At 38.0% G+C, this 22,844-nt stretch overlaps 1 long non-coding RNA gene across 2 annotated transcripts in view; it reads left to right on the forward strand.

The window, feature by feature from the left end:
- The first annotated feature begins 18,024 nt into the window (after positions 1–18,024).
- LOC104692023 overlaps positions 18,025–22,844 on the forward strand; it is a 35,584-nt gene continuing 30,764 nt past the window's right edge. For both annotated transcript variants that reach the window (XR_752301.4, XR_752302.4), the window contains exon 1: positions 18,025–18,285. This is a non-coding gene — a long non-coding RNA (uncharacterized LOC104692023). The remainder of the gene's footprint in view (positions 18,286–22,844) is intronic.

Raw genomic sequence — 22,844 nt, forward strand, 5'->3', positions numbered from 1 at the left:
CCCCAACAAACAAACAAATCCCAAACTAACAACAACAACAACAAAAAAAAAAAAACAACAAACCCAAAACAAAACAAAAAAAACACCTCCAAAAAAAGAGGATAACTAGCCAATTTGGCTTACTACAAGTCAGCTTCAACTGTAAAACTATAATGAGAAATATTTAAATTAGCCTGTGAGAGAAAGATGTGGATGCAATTTATCCAGTGTGCGTAGGCATTCATATATGTAATTAAGCAGACACTTGTCTAGCTTATCTGTAAAGCCCTCTAATGATTGTGGCAGTAGAAACTTTCTATTCACCATTTTGTCCAAGAAAAGGAAAGGTGCTGCAGGCTTTACAACAGAAGAGGACATTATAGTTCCATTAAGAAACAACACACAAATTCCAATTATTCCTTTGTAAATGCAGACCACTGGAAAAATTGTATCTAGATTTATAGTTGTTTCTTCAGGAAAGTTCAGCATCTTTTAATTATTCTTTTCTTTATATTTCTCTCTTAGAGGTCTCACTTAATATTTTCATCATTATTACTTTTCTGGATGTAATTGCTCATGTGTTTTCAGAGTTCCTGATTCTCATCTTCCTAAGCATCAACAACTGTGACATATTATGGACACTCTTCACTGCACTATCTTTTTAGCAATCATTTCAGCCATTCCCGTGGCTGGATTTGATTCTGGCCACAATCAAACCAGAAAAAGCACCCACTTTATTTCATATATCCATTTTTTGGGAAAAAAATCACCAATACATTAGTAAGTATCAGACAATCTGTTGCACTATTTTTGAACAATCTGCAAGGTAATGGATTTCCCCTATTGTCCACAAATTTGTTTTATGTCATTCAGTTGTTTAGTCCCAAAATAATTTTTTCACAATGACATTTGATATTAGATTTTCCCTCAGATCCTTTAATCTTTTTGTCTTAATAAACTGAACATTAGAGGAAGTATATGAATTACTAGCATTATTTTTGTCAAGGTTTGAGCAGCAGGTTTTACAGTACTTTATCATCAGAATTTTGATAAAGTAGTACTAAAAAGATGTAGCAGGTTATTTTCTGTAAGTAAATGTTTAAAATCTGTATTAAAAGTATGTTTCATAATGCTTATGAAGATAAATTTTCAGCTATGGATATTATTCAAAACATTTCTTCTCCCTAAGCAATGTATTTTTTGCCTTAAGAGCTTCCGTGGACTAAACCAGTCTCTCAGGGGATTTTATACACAAGTTAGAACTGATATTTAAAGTGGTTTATTGTTACAATTAGGCAGTATTTTAATATCTAGTAAGTAAATACATACATTACACAAACTGTTTTTCACATCTTCCTGAGAAATTTGAAAAAATAATTATGTAGATTTGATGGATGGACAACACATTGGATAAAAAATTGGCTGGATGGTCACACTCAAAGAGCTTTTGTCAATGTCTCAATGTCCAAGTGATGAGTGGTGTCCCCAAGGGTCGGTATTGGGACTGGCACTGTTCAACATCTTTGTTGGCAACATGGACAGTGGGATCCAGTGCACCCTCAGAAAGTTTGCTGATGACACCAACCTGAGTGGTGCAGTCACGCTGGGGGAAGAGGGTGCCATCCAGAGGGACCTTGACAGGCTTGAGAGGTGGGCTTATTTGAACCTCATAAAATTCAATAAGGCCAAGTGCAAAGTCCTGTACCTGGGTTGGGGCAATCCCAAGCACAAGTACAGGCTGGGTGGAGAATAGATCTGCTTTTGTTTTTTGGTTTGAGAATTTTTTTTACTTTTTCATAGACTACAGATAATCAGCCAAGGACAATCAGATCCAGAGTCTGGAACCACATGCAGGACCCAGACCCACCATATTGCAGCCAGTGCTCCACTTACAGAAAGACACAGTTGTTGAGATTAATACTTCCTGCTGAAGTGCAGCAAAAGTATTGAGAGCTGAAAGTAAGTATTAAGTTAAACATTTAGAAGTATTCTTTTGAATTCACTATTATTGAAGTGCAGAATTCAAACCTTTGGTAAAACTTTCTGTTAATAAGTAAACAGCTCTTTTTTCCTCTTTTAAAATTTGATCTCAGTCAGGCATTGTGGCTGGACCTCTGTTTATGCAACTAAAATGCTTTGTTTCTCAGTAAATAGAAAAACTATCACACCTAGGAAAGGCACATTTGCCTGCTAAGAAAAGAAACAGCAGGCACTTTGGTTATGGCACTTTGGTCATGGCACTTCCTTAATAGTAATATTCTTGCTGTCAGTTGAGTTCCTAGTTGACAGGTGTCTCCATAATAAGAACAAACAAAACATCTCTCAGAAATGATACCTTCAGAGTCAGCACATGCCTAAAAAGACAAGAATTGTCAATGGAATAGAAATGCCAGAGGCCTGTGATAACAGGACTGGCTGCATAGATGAGGGGAGAGACATGGATGTTGTCTACCTTGACTTCATCTTGGCTTTTGACGCCGTCTCCCCTAAAATCCTCAAAGGAAAGCTCAGGAAGGGCAGATTAGCTGAAGGATAGTGAAGGGGATTGAGAACAGTCTGAATGGCAGATCCTGGAAGGTTGTGATAAGTGGTACAGAGTACAGTTGGAGGCCTGTCACTAGTGATGTTACACCAGGGTTCAATAGTGGATCCAGTCTTGTTCATCTTATTCATCAATGACCCGTATGCAGGGACAGAGTGTACCCTCATCAAGTTTGCTGATGGGACTAAACTTGGTAAAATGTCTGGTACACCATAAAGTAGTTCTGTCATTCAGTGAGATCTGAACAGGCTGGAGAGTTGGGCAAAGAGAAACCCAAAGAAGTTCAAATGCAAGGTCAGTACCTAGGGAGGAATAACCCCAGGCACGAGCACAGGCTGGGGGCTGATCTGCTGGGAAGCAGCTCTGCAGATAAGGACCTGGGGTCCTGGCGGACAACAAGCTGTCCACATGTGCCCTGGTGGCCAAGAAGGCCAAGGATGCACTAGGGATGTATTAGGAAAAGCATTGCCATCAGGCAGAGAGGTGATCCTGCCCCACTACTCCATGGGTGAGGCAGTATCTGGAGCGTTGTGTCCAGTTCTGGGCTCCTCAGTTCAAGAAAGACAAGGAACCACCAGAGGGGGTCTGTGGAGGACTCTTATTATGATTATAGCATCTCTCTTTTGAGGAAAGGCTGAGGGAGCTGAACTTGTTTAGCCTGGAGTAGAGGAAACTGAGAGAAATTCTTATCAGTGCATACAAATAACTTAAAGGTGGATGTCAAGAAGATGGGGCCAGACTCTTTTCAGTGGTGCCCAGCAAGAGGATAAGGAGCAACAGACAGAAGAAAAAACACGGAAGTTTGATCTCTATATCAGGAAAAACTTCCTTACTTTGAATGTGAGAGAGCACTGGAACAGGCTGCCCAGAGAGGCTGTGGAGGCTCCTTCTCTGAGGATATTCTGTGCAATGTACTTAAAGTGAACCTGCTTTAGCAGGAGAGTTGCACTAGGTGATTTCCAGAAGTCCCTTCTACTCCTAACCATTCTATGATTCTGTGATTCTATATATTCTACCTTACTATAGCACAAGGAATCCTGTACTGCTTTTTTTTCCTGCTGTGCTATCCTGGAAAGGGGAAAAAGAAACAAAAAGGAAAAAAAATACCACCCACCTTTTTTTTTAAATATTATTAACTTATTTTAAGGGTAGGAGGTTTTTGTTGAGGAGAAATATGATCACTTTTACATCTCCAGGTTTTGATATTTGACACAAAATAGTGTTCAATTTTTTTTTTTTTTTGGTAACTAATAGTAGTCACTGCAGCAAAATTAGAAAATATCGTAACACTGTAAAATATATTAGAGTAACACATTTTGCATCAGTTATTTTCCACCATGCTGGAAAGACTGGTTTCCAAAGATATACAGGGTTCCCAATTTGCTCTGAGCAAGTGAAGCATGTTATTAAATTCTTTTATATTTTATACCTAGATGCTTCATGATGCTTTCGGTTTCTTTCCATAGAGAATATGTAGTGCAGGAAAATCCACTAATTCTTGGCAAAGCTATTTAAACAGCTGGAAAAATATTTTTCTTCCTTTTTTTCAAAACATTTCTGAATACAAACATGTACACTATAACTATGTGCAAAATTTCCAACGATGGAAGTCTCTACAATTGCTCTAAACCAAAGAAAAGCAAATGTTTATTAAACATATAAAATTATGTAAAAGAGCAACTTATATGTATGTTTTCCTGAAGAAAAAGAGCATGCTTTTTGAAAATAGTCTTTTGTTAAAAAAAAATGATGCAGTGCAATAAAACTAATGTGGCTTACAGCAGAGAGTTAAAGTCTTGGAATTTTCAACTAGCACTGTCTTCCATCACCATATTTCAGAGAAATTAAGAATGGTTTGGGTTGGAAGGAACCTCAGAGATCATGTAGTTTCAACCATCATGTCACATGCAGAGACACCTTCCAGTAGACTAGGTTCTATTTACCAAAGAATATTGTGTTTGTGATGATTTTCCACTCTACTTCCCTGATTTGGGAAGTGCTATGGCTCAAAGTGCTTCTTGTCTTCCAGTGGTACCTTTGAACTTAAATTTGTGTTTGCTCAGACAGCAAGATGATAGTGTGCTGGCACAGAGAGGCTGTGCTCCTTACACACCCCGGGAGGAGTCACATCAAACACCACAGCTCTAAGGATCTGGAGCTACAAGAGAGAACTTGAAGGACAGTGCAAGTCTTATGCAGAAAAGTGTCAGTGAACTCACACCACACTGTTAATCAAGGTTATACACATAGCTTCATTTAGAATTGTCATGACTTAAGACTTTCTGTATTAACTGCTGAGGAACTGGAAGTGGATGCACATTTTACTTAAATTTCCCATGTATTATGATGAAGTCACAGGGCAGTGTAATTTTAAAAATAGTTAGTTGTAGGCTCAGCAACTAATAAAACTTACTATATTTTGTATTTCAAAGACTAAAATATTCAATCACTTCCTCGTCAACTGTAATTCTCACAAAGTTTTGAGAAAAAAGTTAAAATAACCGACTTAATAAAAGGTGACAGAAAGCATCTAAATCTAATGACTGAAACAAACACATTTATTTATTTATTTATTCATAGATCATTACGTAAGATTTAATTCCTTTATTAGTTTCCTACACACACATTGCTGCAATAAATTAAAAAATAATTTTTCATTTTTGTGTGAGAAGTGTAGCTGCTTCCAAGCACATAATGGCTTGTGAAAAGTCAAAAAATTTTATCAGAATTATGGAAAACGAACCCTTCTGAGATATCTGTAGAAATATAACAATATAAAACCAATAAAAATATAATTTAAGAAAATATATAGGGAAAAGAAAGAAGAAGAAAGAAAGCGTAGTAGTAGATAGTGGAGAGGAAAGACATCACTTCCTGTGGATCCAGGGACAAGACTTAATTGTTGCAATTTTGATGTTCCTTGGTCAAAGTCATCCTTGCAATATTGATCTGGTGGGGGTGGGAGAAGCCTGTGAAACACAAAGTTCTAAGGGTTAATATGTGTTCAGGTTCAGCTGGGATTGCCCAGGTACCTCCCCTGGTGGGGAAGTTTTCACTGTTTCAACACCGTGGATCAGTTCTCTGCTGGAAGGGCCCAGAAATGAGCCTGGGGGCACTCCGGGGGTCTCTTTGATGATTTATGACCCCTTTTAAAACACTATGTCTTTTTCTCATGCTAGTGTAGTTGAGCCAGTTATGCCTTATCGGAGGGATAAACACCTTCAGGCCTAGTGTGAGTGTCTCAACACCTCCCTCAGGGCTGGGGATGGAACAGGAGGTAGAGTTTTACACCTGGGCCAGTTGTGTAAGGGATGACTTTGTCAGGATAAAAAGCGTTATCCCATCTCACAGGATCCTCTTCTTACCAGCCTTTTATCTGGCTCAAATGCATCTTCTCAGGAAATAAAAGCTAGTTTATCATGGTCACCCTCCAGTAGTGGGTGTGCACCCCCTCTGCACCTGGGCTGTTCTTATGTAGATCAGAGGTTTCGACCACATCCCCTCTCCCCCCGCCAAAAAAAAATTCTCCTCTTCCCCTTGTTTGGGGGCTGAAAACCGAGCCTCAGCAGAGCACCCTGTCTGACTGATTCTTTAAACACTTCCGTCTCTCACACCAGCTTACCTGTAAATTTAATTGGGCATGATCTGTTATGAAAGTTGATGGTATGTGATGAGTTATGCCTATTTCCCAAACTCAGAACCTTAAAAAGACAAGGAATTTTGTTAATCTGGAAAGCAAGGTGTATCAGTAACAACTGAAATGTAAACATGTCTTTTTGCTTCTAACTACAAATGACAGATCAAAAGGTTTCCAGAAAAAAACAGCCAAAGGAAGAAAAAGCATGTTATGGTGTTTTTGTCACAAAAGAAATGACAAGATGAAAGAAATATTATTTTAAAATTCCTGAATAATGCTTTAAGTGGCTGTGATATTTTCTTCCCCCAACAGCTTTTGACAGAACTCATGGGTGAGCATAGACAACAGTAAATTTGATTAATGGATCAATGGTGTGCAGCTGGAAACAGGTGGAATTTAAGATGCAATGGTCATGTCAAACTTTGATACAAAAAAGATTAAGGCTGATTTTATTTTATGACCTTTTTTAGATTAGAGCAATTCAAAAGGCTTATAATGAATATCAAGACTTAATTTTCTGTATTTAATTTTCTACTTTAAATATATAAAACTCAGAGAGTAATGAAACAGAGATCAGAAATATGAGTTTTTATAGACATTTCTCTTTGCTTTATTTCTCCAAGAGACCGATGGAGTGTGAGACATGACTGGTTGTATGTTGCCCTTGACCGAGAATAAAATACCAGGGATGTCAAAGCGGCAGCTGGCTGTATGGACATCAGTATTTATGAAGTCTCTCAAGTGAGAGAAATGGAAAAATAAAGCCTTCAATTCTGAAAATTGTTTTTCTCATTTTACATGAACAGAAAGTCAGTATCTAATGCCTAAAAAAAGCCTCCTGAACAGAAACATGTTAACTCTGAAATCTGACAATTATCAGTTTGCAGATTCCTCACAATTTCATTGGAAGTAACACTGAAGTTACAGTGTGAAGAAATGAGGAAATGAGGAAAAAGAATGACTTTTTTTAGCTATTTTATAAAGCATTAAACACAAAAATATGTTCAGAATAAGTTTAACATTCTAGAAATAGAAGTAATCTGATCCTGTAACAAAGGCGTATTTTGTGAACTCAACATCAAATTTGGTTTCACACTAAGAAAGAAAATATAAAGCTTCAGTTTACTGGATTTGTTTAGAACTTATCTGTATAGTTTAAAGGACATTTTAACCTTTCCTTCCCAGTTATATTATTGTATTTACTTCAATGGAACAGAACACATGTTCCTTAACAAGATCTAAACCAAGAAGGTTTCATGATTCCCTTCACTTTGTATTTGCAGAGGATTTGATGGAGTTTTTCTGTCCTTCTAACATTTCTAACTCCACACTAAAGTAGCAAACAAGCCCAAGAGAGGTTTAGTCAATGTGAGGAGCCAATTCAGTTTTGTTATGCCTCAACAATGGTTGTCAGAGGCATGTGGAGGAGGGTTGCGCGTGTGCCACATGCAGGAGGCAACTAGAAGAAGCCTTATCCCTGGAAGGACTTCGCCTGGCAACACCGTACACGAGGCAGTCAATAGGAGACACCATGGAGTCGCTTCTCCAATCAGGTCGCAAAGAGGTCTCCACCAATGGACGGCACAGAAGGTTGGACTGGGCCAATGTTCCTGTCCTCGGGCAGACTTTGGGAGGGGCCGGGGGGTATAAAAACCTACTGTGTCAGGGCTCACTGCTGCTCGCTTGGGGTGGGACTAGCTACTGTTTGCTGCTCCCGCTCGCTCCCTCCTTTGCCCTGGCCCCAGCCTACCTTCTGGCTCTCCTGCCCTCACTGGCTCGCCCTCGCACTTGTCCTGCCTTCCCATGCCCCTGACAACCGCCTCGCTGCTTCACCCTGCGTTCCTGCCTGGGCTGCCTGCATCCAACCCTGCCGCACCGATCCAGCCGTCACTGCCCGTCCTTCCAACTGAAGGGTGGTAGGTTTAGATTGGACATAAGGAAGAAATTCTTCACTACGAGGGTGGTGAAGTGCTGGAACAGTGCCCCAAGAAGTTATGGAAGCCCATTCACTGGAAGTGTTCAAAGCCAGGTTGGATGGGGCTTTGAGAAACTTAGTCTAGTGGAAGGTGTCCCTGTCCACAGCACAGGGTTTGGAACTAGATGATCTCTAAGGTCCCCTGCAACCCAAACAATTCTGGGATTCTATGATTCTGTGGCTAGCATGAGATTGCATTTTATATTTTTTTTCTCACTTTGTAATAACTGTTGAAGGCAAAGGCAAGAGTGGAACAATGCAACCACTGTCACACTTGATGAAAATTGATCAAATCTCTGTATAGTCTGAATATCTTAATTAAAATTCAGAAATAAATAACCTCCAAGGATCTTTTCCATGGGCAGTCCTTATTTCTAAGAAAAAGAAACAAACTCCCCTTCTGTTATCTTTAGGTTACATGATCAGAAATCAGGTCAGGGAGAGACTGTGAGCTAAGGAGAGGGACCAGCTCCCAGTTTCTTCTCACTTTAACAAATTTCTAACAAAATGGACTATTTGTCAAGAGGGGAAATGCAAAATGGAGCTATTTGTGTTTGGTTTTATGTGATATTTGTTTTTATTAGTTATTCAAAAATTTGCATCATCTGACTGATATTGCAACAAGACTTGAAATCTTTATCTAAATGAAGCAGAAGTGAACATTGAAACAGCTTTTTAGATCTTTCATCATATATGAAAACAAATTTGTGAATTGTCATGTACAAAGTATATCAATTAATGTACGTGAAATACACATTTTTTATTACACATTTGAGAATGATTTTACAATGCCTATGAGTAGTTCTGTTTCTGTTACTTTTCAGAGTCCTAAAAAAAAGTTTAATGCATGAAATATGATTTTTCTTTTCCTGCCAATTACAAAACAAAGTCAGAATATTTTTTGACATTATCATACTCATTAATGGGTATAAACTGGGGTACCTGGGAATACAACTGACCTGAATGTTCTTGAACACTGTAGTTAAAAAGCTAATAAAAGTTTAAAATCAATTTAAAAAAAAAAGATACTCTGAACTGGAAATACAGAGGTTAAGGAACAAAAAGATACACTTCAAATTTCAGTTCTGTCACACATGCAAACATTAAGCAAATTGTGTAGAATTAGCCTTAAAAATGTTACTTTTAGGCACCTTATTATGTTATTAATCCAATCAAAATCTTAGAGTTTTGATTTTTCTCTTTTTACATATTTTTGTTTCTAAACAGGGGCAAACTTGATTATAGTGCAGGACTTCATTCATAAATATGCAAAATATCATAGAAACTGGGATGGAAACTTCTTAGGGTTGCAATTGCATATTTAAAAATCACTGCACTTATTTCTTATTTTGTAGTTGTCCTACATGTCTTGTTACTTTATGCAAAATTTGGAACAGTTGGATATACTGAGATAACTGATGCTAGGCTGCTAGAAACTATAGAAAACTGTGTTTATGCATGACTTTTTTTGACACAAGGCATACATGTTTTCCAAGATCATATTATTAATTTTTAATGGATGATAAGAAATCTTTTGAATTTCTCTAGTGAAAATGTAACCTAAAGCAACATTCATAAATATTTCAAAATATCAACACATGTATTTTTTTCACCTCTGGTAGATAAGTTATTTGAGAAAATGCTTTCATATGTAGTTAACTTCCTTGGTTCAAGCAGTTAATTAGTACATAATTTTAAGTATTTTTCAGTGACAATCTTAGGCTTATTCTCTTTTGAGAGAGTGACCGTAGTCTCCTCGGTAACTCAGTCAAGCAATATTTTTCTAAACTTTGTTTAACCAACTACTCCAAATGCATTGGCATCTTGTTTTGGAAGTCTAGGCAGACATTGCTAGAGGTTAAGGCCATGAATTTCTTTAAGACAGTTATTTCTAATACAACTCTTAACGTACCAAAGCCTTTAAAACATGCTTCATAAAATACAGTTTATATTTAAAAATTACTGTTAAATTGTTAAGAAACTTTCTTTGCAAATATTGATATCATTACTTTCTGTGTAGGCTTTATGTGCTGACACAGAAAAATTCCTTTCAATATATTACACAATAGAAAGATTATTAATCAGAAATGTGATACTGTGTTTTTATTATTTGTGCTTTAAATTTTATGAAATATAAATTAAGTTTTTATTTTGTATTTTAAAAGATTATTTGGAACAAAAACTTGTAGCAAATTTTACTGTGAATTATCTGTTTCTATACAATAAAACCCATATATTACGATGTAGAGTACTACATTTAGCATGTTACAAGCAATAGCATGTAGTTACAACTACCTAGCTTAGTAATATGTGCTTTGTAATATTCAATTTCTTTTGTACAGGGATAGATTTTTTACAAAGACAGTTACCACCATTACTATGCATGGCAGCCACATCCAGCCCAAAATTTAAGTGTTGGAAGGTAAATGGAAATTATGAAAATATCTCAGCCTGTGCCCTTATTCTTTAGCATAAATTAGTCTTCTTTTAAATGTTTTAGTTGTATTTTAGATGTAATAACCTAATATCAATATTTGTGAAGATTTGTGAAGAACACTATAAAGATATTAAATGTCTTTTTGCAGAGTTATACTTTCAACAAAATAATTTGTGGAATAAGTATTAAAAGAAAAAGTTAATAACATAAACTTCTAAAGTTTTTAATAGTTTACTTCTAATAAAATAAATAATAAAAGTCAGGTATGATCAAGATGATTTCTTTCTATGATGAAATAACTGGTTTTGTGGACAAGAAAATATTAGTGAATATTACTTGCCTTTACTACATCTTCTAACTCCGTCTCCACTAGCACTCCTGTAATAAAACATAAGCAGTGAGATACCAGTGTGTGAACTACAAGAATGGGCTGAAAGGGTCATTATGAATAGTCCAAAGTCCAGCTGACGGATGGTTATGAATCCATACCTCTCATACCAACACAGGGACCAATAGTTCAAATCATAGAACCATTGAATGTTTTGGGTTGGAAGGGACTCTAAAGATCATCTAGTTTCAGTGCCCCTGCCATGGCAGGGACATGGTCCATTAAACCAGGTATCTCAGAATCCCCTTGCCCTGAAACCTGGACTTGAACACTGCCAGGGTTCGAATATCCACAGTTTCTCTGGACAACCTGTTCTAGTGCTTCAGCACCTTCGCAGTAAAAAATTTCTTCCTCACATCTAATCTTTACCTACTATCTTTCAGTTTGAATCTATTCCTCCTTGTCCTATAACTACAGTTCCTGACTAGTGGTCCCCCTTCAGATACTGGAAGACTATGAGGTCTCCACGCAACCGTCTCTTCTTGAGGATGAATAACGCCAACTTTCTCAGCCTATCATTATAGGGAAGGTACTTTATCCTCCCTGTGGTCCTGCTCTGGACTTGTTCCAACAGGTAGACATCTTTCTTGTGCTGGGGACCCATGACCTGCGTGCAGTATTCACAGGTGGGGCCTCAAAAGAGCAGAGGGGGAAAATCACCTCCCTTCACCTGCTGGTCACACCTCTTTTGATGAAGCCCAGGACATGGTTGGCTTTCTGGGCTATGAGTGCACATTGCGGCTCATGTTGAGTTTTTTATCAAACATCCTTCTCCAAAAGTGCTACTTTCAATTACTTCTCCACTCAACTTATATATATGCCTGGGACTGCCACAACCCAGCTGTAGGACCTTTCGCTTCACTTTGTTGAACTTCATGATTTTCACACAGACCCATCTCTCAATCCTGTCCGCATCCCTCTGGATGTCATCCCTTCCCTCCAGCATGTCAACTGCACCACTGTCATGGTTTGTCACTGGCCTGATGCCAAGCACCCATGAGAGTCGCTCGCTCACCCTCCCCTGTCACAGCTGGGCAGAGGAGAGAAAGGAAAAAAAAATTAACAAGCACTTCATGAGTTAAGATAAGGACGGGGAGAAAACACTTCAAGGGCAAAACAGGCTTAACTTAAAGTTGCAAAGTTTGCAAAGATTGCTAACAGAATCAGAGGAGGATAATGAGAAGTAAAATAAGCACTTAAAAACACCTTTCCTCCCAGCCGCTCCCTCCTTCCCACTGACAGTGAAGGGAGACAGGGCATGGGGGTTTGGTCAGTCCATCACCGAGATTTCCTTCTGCTGCTCCAGGAGAGGAGTCCTTCCCCTGTGAGACGGTGGGATCCCTCCCATGAGAGACAGTTCTCCACAAACCTCTCCGATGTGTGTCCACTCTCACGAGCAGCAGTCCTACTGCACCTGCTGCAATGTGAGTCCCTCCCATGGGCAAACAGTCCTCCCAAAACTGCTGTGCCGGGGCTCTCTCTTTCCACGGGGTGCAGTCCTCCAAGGACCCTCCAGCCTGGAAGCAGGGACCCCGTCTCTCCACCGGATCTTCCACTGGATCACAGCCCCCTCCAGGCATCCACCCGCTCCGACATGGGCACCTCCGTGCCAGGCTGCAGGTGGATCTCTGCATCCCACGTGTCCCAGGGGGACAGCTGCTTCACTATGGTCTGCACCACGGCCTGCAGAGGAATCTCGGCTCTGGTGCCTGGAGCACCTCCTGCCCCTCCTTCTTCACTGACCTTGGTGCCGCCAGGTTGCTTTCCCTCACATGTTCTCACCTCTTCCTCTTCACTGACTAGAAGCTGTTATGATCCGGTTTAAACTCAGAAAAGCAAAGAAAGCTAAGTCTCTGTGCATAAACTGGAAAGAACTTAGAAGGTTCAAAATATTCCCAGAAATGAGATTAAAACCAAACTAAGTTAGATGTTGATGCCAAAAAATGGATGGTTTTTATTTAACAGTAAAAGAGGCAAAGAGAAGGGAAAAGAAAAGAAAGAGAGGAAGAAATGAAAAAAAAAGTGTGCATGGGGGGGGTTGGGGAGACAGGGAGAGGTGACAGGGGTTAGGTGGAAGCACATCACCCATCCAAGAGTCCCAACGACGTCTCGTTGCTCCCCTCCATCTGGTCTGCTGGTGGTGAGGGTTCCCCCATCGCTGTGGCCATGCCGCCACACGCCACGCTGCCACATGCCGCCACACGCCGCCACACACTGCCACACACCGCCACACGCCAAAGAGTACAGAATCCCGTGGATTATAATATGCTGTGGCCCAGGTGGGAATGCCCACATGTCTCCTCCTGCAATACTGAGGGTCTGTTGCATCATCTCTGATGCTCAGTCTGGGGACCCCTTTGAGGGGGGCTCCTGTGATGGGCCATGTCACCCCTTTTGCTGTGGATAAGCTTTTGACCACAGGCTTTTCCAAGATACCCAGAGCCTCTCCTCCCTCCGCCCTTTGGTGGAGGGTCTGTTCGAGCCTGGCAGCTGATAGCCCTGAGGCTGTGGTCTCCATCTTGGAGGTGTTAAGCCTGTGCTTTGTGAATGTCCCCAGCCCTGAGTTGTTACTTTATCTTATCTTCATCAGCGAGCAGTGTAAGGTCTCAGTCAAGGGCCCCATTCAGGGTGCAATAGTCTTTTTTTGCAGCTTTTGTAATACAGTTTTAAAAATCCTCCAAGAAAATGTTTAAGTCATAAATTATAATATTTCAGTCTCTGACAGAAGCAAAACCTTGTGACTTTTGTTTTGATTTTTTCTTAAATATGTCATCACAGAAGTGTTACCAGCCTCTCTCACTGATCCAGCTTTGGCCAGCAGCATGTCCATCTTTCAGAGCCATCAGAGATTGGCTCTGCTGCACGTAGTGGAAACTTCCAGGAGGTTCTCACAGGAGCCAACTCTGTGGCCCCCCTGCTACCAAAAACTAGGCCGAGCAAAAACGATACAACAACACAGCTCGGTGTCATTGGCAAACTTTCTGAGTGTGCATTCGATCCCACTCTCCATGTCAGCAACAAGATGTTGAACAGTATCTGCCCCAACACCAACCCCTGCACGACACTACTCATCACTGGTCTCCATATGGCCAGCGAGCAGCTGACCACAACTTTTTGTGTGTGGCCATCCAGACTGTTCTTTATCCACTGAGTGGTTCATTCATCAAATCCATTTTTTTCCAATTTAGACACAAGGATGTCATGTGGCATAGTGTTGAGCACTTTGCACAAGTCCAGGTAGATTATGTCAGTTCCTTTGCCTCTACTCACCAATGAATGCTCTAGCCCCATCAAAGATGGCCACCAAATTTTTTAGGCATAATTTGCCCTTCATGAAGCCTTGATGGTTGTCACCAATCACATCTTTGTTTTCCATGGGCTTCAGCATAGTTTCCAGGAGAATGTGCTCCATGATCTTTCCTGGCACAGAGGTGAGACTGACTTGTCTGTAGATACCTCAGTGTTCAACATTTTTGAAATGAAGGTTATACTTCCCTTTTTCCAGTCATCGGGAAATTCACCTGAGAGCCACAATTTTTCATAAAGGATGGATAGTGGCTTAGCCAACTTCATCTGCCAGTTCCCTCAAGACCTGTAGATGAATATCGTAAGGTTCCATGGACTTGTACTCATTTAGGTTCCCTAGACCTATTTATACATCCACTATTACTCAACATTACTGATTGTTTACACTGTATTGTTGTCAACAGCAAGTCTAGCAATTAGGTTACCATTACACCATGCCAAATCCAATGATCATAGCTTCATGTTATAAGTGTTATATAGTCACAGTATATTCCCACAAACTATTGGCGTCACATACATTGAAACATTTAATTTAGATTATGTATTATGTAAATTTCACCCAGTAATGAGACTTCATTTATTGTAAATTAGAGAGTACACCTGATCAATCAAACTATTGGATTTAAAAATAGAGAACAAGAAAGGAAAAGAGAGACACAAAGGGAGAAAGGAAAAGCAAGCAAAAGAGAAAGGGGGAGGGGGGAGGAGAGGAAGGAGGAAGGATACAGCAAGAGAGACAGTCAGAAAGAGAGTCAGGGACAGACAGAAATAGTAGACAGAAAAACATGACAGAGAAAGAAAGGGCTGAAGTGAAAAAATTCTACTGACTTAAAACCAACTAGCTATGACAACAGTGCAATCTTCCAATAATTTAAAATTATAGTTGTATTTTATATTTACAGTGTTGCAAACAGAGATAATGTTAATTGAAGCAGCTTTAAAAAATTGTTATTGCAGTACAAAGTTGTTCACTAATCAGTAGTCCTAAAAAGCAGGGAATTGATGTCCTCTGATTTTCTTTTCTTTTAGAGACATTAATTTCAGCACCACAACTGTAGCTTCTGTTAACAGCTGTCATCTGTACATTATTGACATGGGGACCATCACAGTTAGGTGAGTGATAAATGTAATAAAAGAGAGGGAGTGTAAGGAAATTAGAGCAGCTTTACAAGTCACTCTATGAGGGGTCATTAAAAAGTACTGAAATTCTAGATTATCTTTTGGATTTTCTTACATGGTTTTCTTCAATTTGTGAAGTACTTTCTTTTCTTTGAAGTGCTGTTGAAATGCAAAATTTTGTCCGTGATGTAGTATCTATAGGGACTGAACCATACTTTAGTCACAATAGTTCCTTATACCAGCTTGAAACATCAAACTCAAGTGAAACCCAGTTACAAGAATTATGAAATCTAGTAGATTCATGGTGATTCTGCCCATGCTATGTCAAGAGTGTAGGCTGTTGTATGACTGGGTTTTTTTGTTTGTCAGTTTGTTAATTTATTCTTATTTTTGCCATATTATTTTCTTATTTTCCTAAGGCATTATTGTAGGTAAATCAGCAGAACGGCTGACTATCTGATATCCCACTGCGATAAGTAAGACTACCACAGCTGGGAAAAAAAAAGATACAAAGAATAACAAATAATTTTCTGAAGGAATCCAGAACATCTCCTTCCCCATATTTATAGTATTCTTGGGATGAACAACAATTCTGATCATAAGGAGTAGTCCTTAATAATCTTTTGGATCCAGTATGTAGTGTTTTGTTTACTGATTCTATAATGATTCTAGTTTCTTTTCACTGCTACCATACCAGCAGAGGAATTTCTATCATCTTCCTGGGAGTTGTACTTGGCCAAACACAAGCACTAAGACTGAGAATATTATGATGTAAAACCAACATCAGTACTCTACTGTTTTGTCCTTCTTTCTTTTATTAATTTCTATCTTAAGGTACATTTTTCCAAGGTGTCTCCTGATAACCTTTCCCATGTCCCTCTAGTAAAGCCTTACAAGAATTATTCTCTTGTTTGTCTATACGGTAATTTATATTCTTTATCATGATGAAGGCTTATCCCATTTCCACTCCTTTTTCCATCACCAGTTGGAGTCTAGGTTAGACTAGAAGAAATCTGTATTGTTGTATTCTGTTCATCCCACAGAGGAGTCAGCCTTCAACATCATTATGCTTCCAGTGTATGAACTTACAAAATGAAATCGCCTGAAACATGGCAAATATTTTTCATATCTCCTTCCACCTGCATTTGCTTTCACAATCCTAATTTTGAGAATATTATTGGAAGCGTAACTTCACATGTATTTCTGGTTCCATATTTTATCCCTTGAAGAAATTAATGGGCATTATTCTGTGTTTGGCTGTGTGAAAACCTCTAAAAAGCTTTCTACCAATATACTAGTTATTTCAACTAAATGCTTATTAGATTTCATGTCTTTTTGTTTGTTGGTCAACTTTATTATTCTTTCTGTGTATGTCAAATCTTGCTAGTTGATAAAAAAATTAAAATAATTTCTTGCTTTAGTCCTTCCAACAAGATTGTTATACAAAACTTTCACGACATTATCCTTTTATTTATTTTTCTAATTTTAAATTCTTATTTCCCAAAGCCTCTGAGTCTTACTAGTTAATTTAACTCAACTATGCAACACATATATAATAAACCACTTTACTTTATGCAGCCTTCTTTGTCCTCCTTATTATAATTTACAAGTCATTGATGAGGAGCTTCAGATAGCAATCAGGTAAGAAAACACAAGTTAGAAAGGAGACAAAACTACAAGACACTGTGGTGACAAACAATAATCACGAATAGGAAGAAAAGAGTGTGGCAACAGAGTTATGACAGTGACAACTAATTATCAAATTTATGCTTTTTCCTTTTTTTTTTAAATGCATAGGTATAATCTGTATCAGGAAGAACAAAGCTCCAATTATGGACTCTTTGTAATTATTTAAAATATTTCTGTGGAGTTCTTCTAATATTATGGTTTTTTTAAAACTGGAAAATTTATTGTTACATTGCATTTCTCCCTTCCACTCTCTATGTTATATCCTCTCTGCAGATTTCTTTTAAAATTCTTTTAGTCAAATCCTGCATAATCTTGTGCCCTCAATTTTATTTTCTTTATTCCCCATTGATGGCATGTCTGGAAATTTACTCAAGCAACTTTCCAGAACTCATACTGGAATCTGGTAGTTTGGTTTTCTATCTTTTTAATTGTCACATTCACTCAGAATATGACAATTTTAGCCCTACAAAGTGTTATTCCTGGGAATCTTTTTATATGCAATTGCTAGAAAAACTTAATGTGGGTTTCTTTTGAGAAGCCTCTGGTGGGAAGGCTTGCTTTCTCTTCAAATAAAATAATGGCGGTCTAGTTCAATTTCTGACATTTTATTTCTTTATTCTGAAAATCAAGTTAAAATAATTACAAATAAATCACTATTAATTGACTAATTATGAGTAACTACTCAGCTCTAGTGTCTTCAGTGCTGATTAACGTGTTGCTGCCTGTCCGAAAGGCCGCCCAGCCCCGGGACATGCCCAGGCATGTCCAGACTTGTCTCTGCCATGTGCTCTGAATCCCCTTTATTCCAAGCGCAGGTAGAATTTGAAAATAGCATGGACTCCCCTGAAACAGAGTCCAATCAGCTGGTTACCACGGGCGCACCCCTGTTCTCCCCTTTCCCCTCCCCCAAATAAAGGCAGCCCAACACAACTCACCTGCCCCTTTTTCTCCTGCTTCTCCCTTCTGTGAACAGGTTCTCTCGTTCCCTCCCTGGATGGGACGAATAAAGAAAACAGGAATAGAGGCACAGAGTCAGGGTTATATTTCTACCTCTTTGCTTCTGCTTGTGACGATAGCCTAACAGCTATCACTTGCCGCGTTTCGGAGCCACCAAGCTGCCAGATTGCCCATGCTGTCTCTCCAGGCAGTTCGAGGCATTCCAGGGCATGGAACAGTGAGTCTGCCGACTGAGCGAGCAGTGAATTCTTGTCAGGTATGTGAGGTTCTAGCTTTTCCAGTGTTACTGGAATAATTAGTCCTAAAATACTGACATGTATATACTAGTGAAAATTTCATGGTAACAGTAAAACAGGTTAATTATACCGCAAAAACTGCTGAAGAACTTAGGTTGCTACTAGGTTGTTTTGCCCTTCCTAGTCAAATATAATAATTTACTAGAATAGAATAGGATAGTTAAGTTCCAAGTCAATTTGGACAGTTTTGAGCAATCTGATCTATAAAAAGATTAAAGATGTCTCTCCATGGCAGAGGTGTTGGACTAGATAATCTACAAAGGCCCCTTCTGACCCAAACCATTCTGGATTCTGTGATTAAAGCACTTTCGCTTTATGTGGAATAGTACAGAGGACAGTTAAAAAAACCCTTACAATTAAGCTTAATTTCAAGCTATATAGAGTTACAAAAAACCTAAATACCACTTAAAGGAAAACAAATAATATTATTACAAATATACTTCATAATTAAAACTACAAATACTCTGACATTTAAAAAAATTAGTTAACAAAGTAATCTTAAACTTCTTTATTATTGTATAACCAAATGACCTCTTCCATAAGCACGATATTTAATACAAAATGCTGGTTAATTCATAAAAGCTGTGAAAATAAGAAATTATGACAACTACCCTTTCCTTCAGTAAAAATACTGTAGGATTTCTACTTCTATCACCAAGGTTTAAGGCACCCTCAGAATAACTTGTCATCATATTAATTTTTCTCAGCTGTCTTCAGTTACTGAATTTTTCATCATACTGAGGGGTGTTGGTCAGGTCTTTGTAAGCATCAGTGATAACAATCTAGAATCATGCAGGATGGCAGTTGCGGGAGAACTGATCTACCTGTGTTCTGTAATAATATATTGATGCCTGTGAGATGACTAAAATGTGTGCTGCCGTATCTATTGACACAATTTTACAAAATAAACTGAAGAAATGCAAGAAACATTTGAAAGAAGAAGGAAATTTTGAGGTTAAGGGAACTAAAATTCTCATCTCTCTATATTGTGATGTTATTGAAGGAGCTAAAGAAAGTGGTTTGCTTACTGAAGACAACTTAGTAGGAAATGTAGAGTGTAAATAATAAGGAATTATTGCATTACTTAAAAGGCAGGTGATGCAAACATGAACAGAATGAATGACACACAGAACAACTGCACAGAGGAAAAAAATGTGTTCTCTTAGGCAGCACTAAAACACAGAGCCTGTAAGGTCACTTGAGTGAAAAACTTAAAGAAGCGTCCAACAACCTGCCTGGAAAGTTCAAGCAAGTCAAACTTTTCACACAGCAAAGGGACAGAAATCATAGTGTGTCAAAAATAAGTTGTCATTTGGGGTCAAGGGATTAAAGAGAGAAATACTGATGGAGAAGTGATCAACATTGTGCAAGAGTTTGAAAACTTGAAATTGCATAACTGAATTTCAAGAATATTGTTACAGGCAAGGCAAGATTTAGCTAGAAACCAGTTTATAAATAAAGGAAAAATGACTAAATTGCACACTTTTTCCTGTTGCTTTTCTTATGGGTTACTTTCTTTTCTGCTGTTTAATTTATGAATTTATTTTATTAGATTTTGTGGAATTACAGGTTCTTCTTGGTGGATCTACACTAAGTGGATCTACACCTTATCTCTACCTAATATTTATCTAGCTGTTAACATAGTTTACAGACCCATATTTATAAACATCTCTATACATATGCCTGGATAAATTCATACTCGTTATCCAACTAAAGTAAAGGAAGATGAAATAGAAAATACAACTGCAATCAAATGCCATTTGAACAGCTATAAGGCTATCAAGATTGAATTCTGCATGGAAAGGGAGAATAAAGAAAAGGTTCTGGATTCTGTATTTCTCTTTCACTACTCCATAAAATAAGACTTATTTTAGAAAACTTAATATAGACTTATCATCTTAAACACTATAACCTACAAAACCCTTTAGTTAAAAAATTTTGGTACTTAATTTTAACCAGACCGAATATTAGAAAAAGAGTTTCAACAAGTCAGAATGACACCATTCCATGTACTCAAGGCCAGCTGGTAGAAAGGCTGAAGATGGGTTCCCAGAAGCCACATGCAAACAAAGCATGTGCTCCATGTACATACATACAGCTGGCTGCATAGATCACAGACAGATGCATTCAGATGACTCACAGACGTGTAGACAGCAACAGTCTCAAGTTTACAAGCGTAGACAGCTCCTCTTTCTGGCTGAGCAAGATAAGGGCCCATAAATTACAGTAGACATCCACATTTGTATGAGCTCGGCCTCTCCAACAGCCTGGTTCAGATCCACAGCCTGCCCAGTAAGTTCATTTGTATCTCAGTCTACCCAGTTCCTGGCACTGGCTCATACAATCCCCAAGACTCACTGCAGCTTCTGGTGCAGACCACTGTAAACACACATACGTGCAGAGTTGAGTAAATAAGGAACTATAAAGTTACTATCCATCACAATTAAAATTATCTTATGCAGTAGAATATAGGAAATTTACAAATTTCTTAGTCAACAAAGAATCGTATTCTTTTAGCCTGAGCCCTACATTGCAATTTTGAAAGGATAAAGAGCAGAGTTTAGAAATAAAAGTGGGAGTGGCAGCTATAGACAAAAGCAGTATCAAACTGACACTCTTTTCACTAAGGCAATAAGTCTATTTATTAGTGCCCTTAGTTTTCTTCCACTAAAATCAATAGCAAAGACTACATTCATTTCTATTGCCCTACACTGAGAATACACAAAATAATCTTTTTCTGTTAACAGTTTTTTTCAGACAGTTGGTAGCACTTGACAGTTTGGTGAATCTGTTTGACATTTTGCTTTTTCCAGATTAAGAAAGTTGCAAAGTAAGCTATTTTACTATGCAAATTTGTATTACTTGTTGATGACAAAAACAAAATTTCCAAGAAATATATTAGAACTTACATATTAGTGATTTTTTTAATAAAAACAAAAATTAATATGAAATATTTATATAAACATGCACTTTTTCAAAATTATGGGGTTAAAACATACTTCTAACAAGCATGGTAAAATGTGTATACACAGAGTGTGATAAAGAAGATAACCTGAGGAAACTTCCACATGGCTGTTTAACAGAAGAAAAAAAGCAAAATATGAATAATCTACAGTTCATTTCTTAAAGGCATTTCCTTTCTATGGCTAGCCTGTTTCCCTCTATCACAAAGGACATGCAGAACAAATCAGTGCCTGGTTCTTGAGGTCATCCTTTTCAAGATATGTTCATGAATTAATTCCAAGTTGATTTAGAAATGAAAGTATCTTTTCTTCCTTATAAACATATGTAAGTTTAGTTAATATTTAACAAAGAAAATAGGGTATTATTTTTTCCTGTATCTGACTTTCAGAAGAAACTAACTTCTCAAGTTGTTCTCAGAAATACGTCCATAGTTCAAATTGAACTGAAATAATTTATCGATTAAGTAAACAGTCCACAGTGTAATTATGTAGGAATATTTTTCATCATCATTACTGAAAAAGTCACCCAATATTTTACAGGTCAAAGTACAGATAATTTCAAGTTCACTTCCTGAAACACAACTTTCAAACTAACGTTTCATATCGTTCAAGGATCATTCACTTTGTGATACCCTCACCCTTGAAACCAGAATATTCCTAGATAGTTGTAGCAGAGGTGTGTTTCTTGTCAGTAGTTGCATGAAAGAGAATCATGAGGAACAATTTGCTGGTTTGGTTTTTTTACCCATTCCCATGACCAGAGGTCAAAAACGTTGTGTGGGCAGAGTTATCCCTCTAGAGAACAAAGAGGCTCATACAAATACAGCTTTTAACTTGGTGAATGCTGACTATTTCTGCTGACTCTGTTGAAGAGTCTTAGCAAACCAAACAGCAAGCCATGATCTTATCCAATTTAACTTGTTGAAAATGGAAGAACTTTAACTGGTCTGGGCACTGTTTTCATCAGCTAGACTGAGCTCCAAAATATTTACTCATACTGGTGATGTTATCCATATGACAAACTTGAAAGAAGTCAATGGGATTATATAGTCATTACCAGCAACAACTCATTTTCATTCTAAAAAATGGAAATGATTGCGTGTTTTTAAATATGTTTCCTCCTTTTTTTTCTCACATTAAACTGGGTGTATTCTCTTCCTTAACCATGATTTTAACCAGAAAGAATAAGAGTATGCTATAGATTTTTCTTTGAAAAAGATCCCTTTTTTTTATAATAGCAGGTATTAAACCCCTAAATCCACAAGTAATGTTTGCTGGCTGGTCAAAAATTTGGTTTGCAAGGAAAATACTATAGGAAAGCTGCCTGCAAAGTGAGTATTCCTTTTAATGTTCATCTTCCAATAGAGATCATTGTGGTATGATTTTATCAATGTTGTTTGACATGCCGAGATCATAACTGAAAAAGGTCAGTACTTAGGATACTTTGGCCTAATATTAGTCTTAACTGCAGTTCTTGTATGCAAAAAGTTAAATAATCAGTAGAAACTAATCAGTGTAAGATGGAAGCAGACCTATGTGCCAATCAGTTGTTCACA

Source organism: Corvus cornix, chromosome Z, assembly GCF_000738735.6.
Source record: "Corvus cornix cornix isolate S_Up_H32 chromosome Z, ASM73873v5, whole genome shotgun sequence".
In the NCBI taxonomy this organism is placed as follows: domain Eukaryota; kingdom Metazoa; phylum Chordata; class Aves; order Passeriformes; family Corvidae; genus Corvus; species Corvus cornix.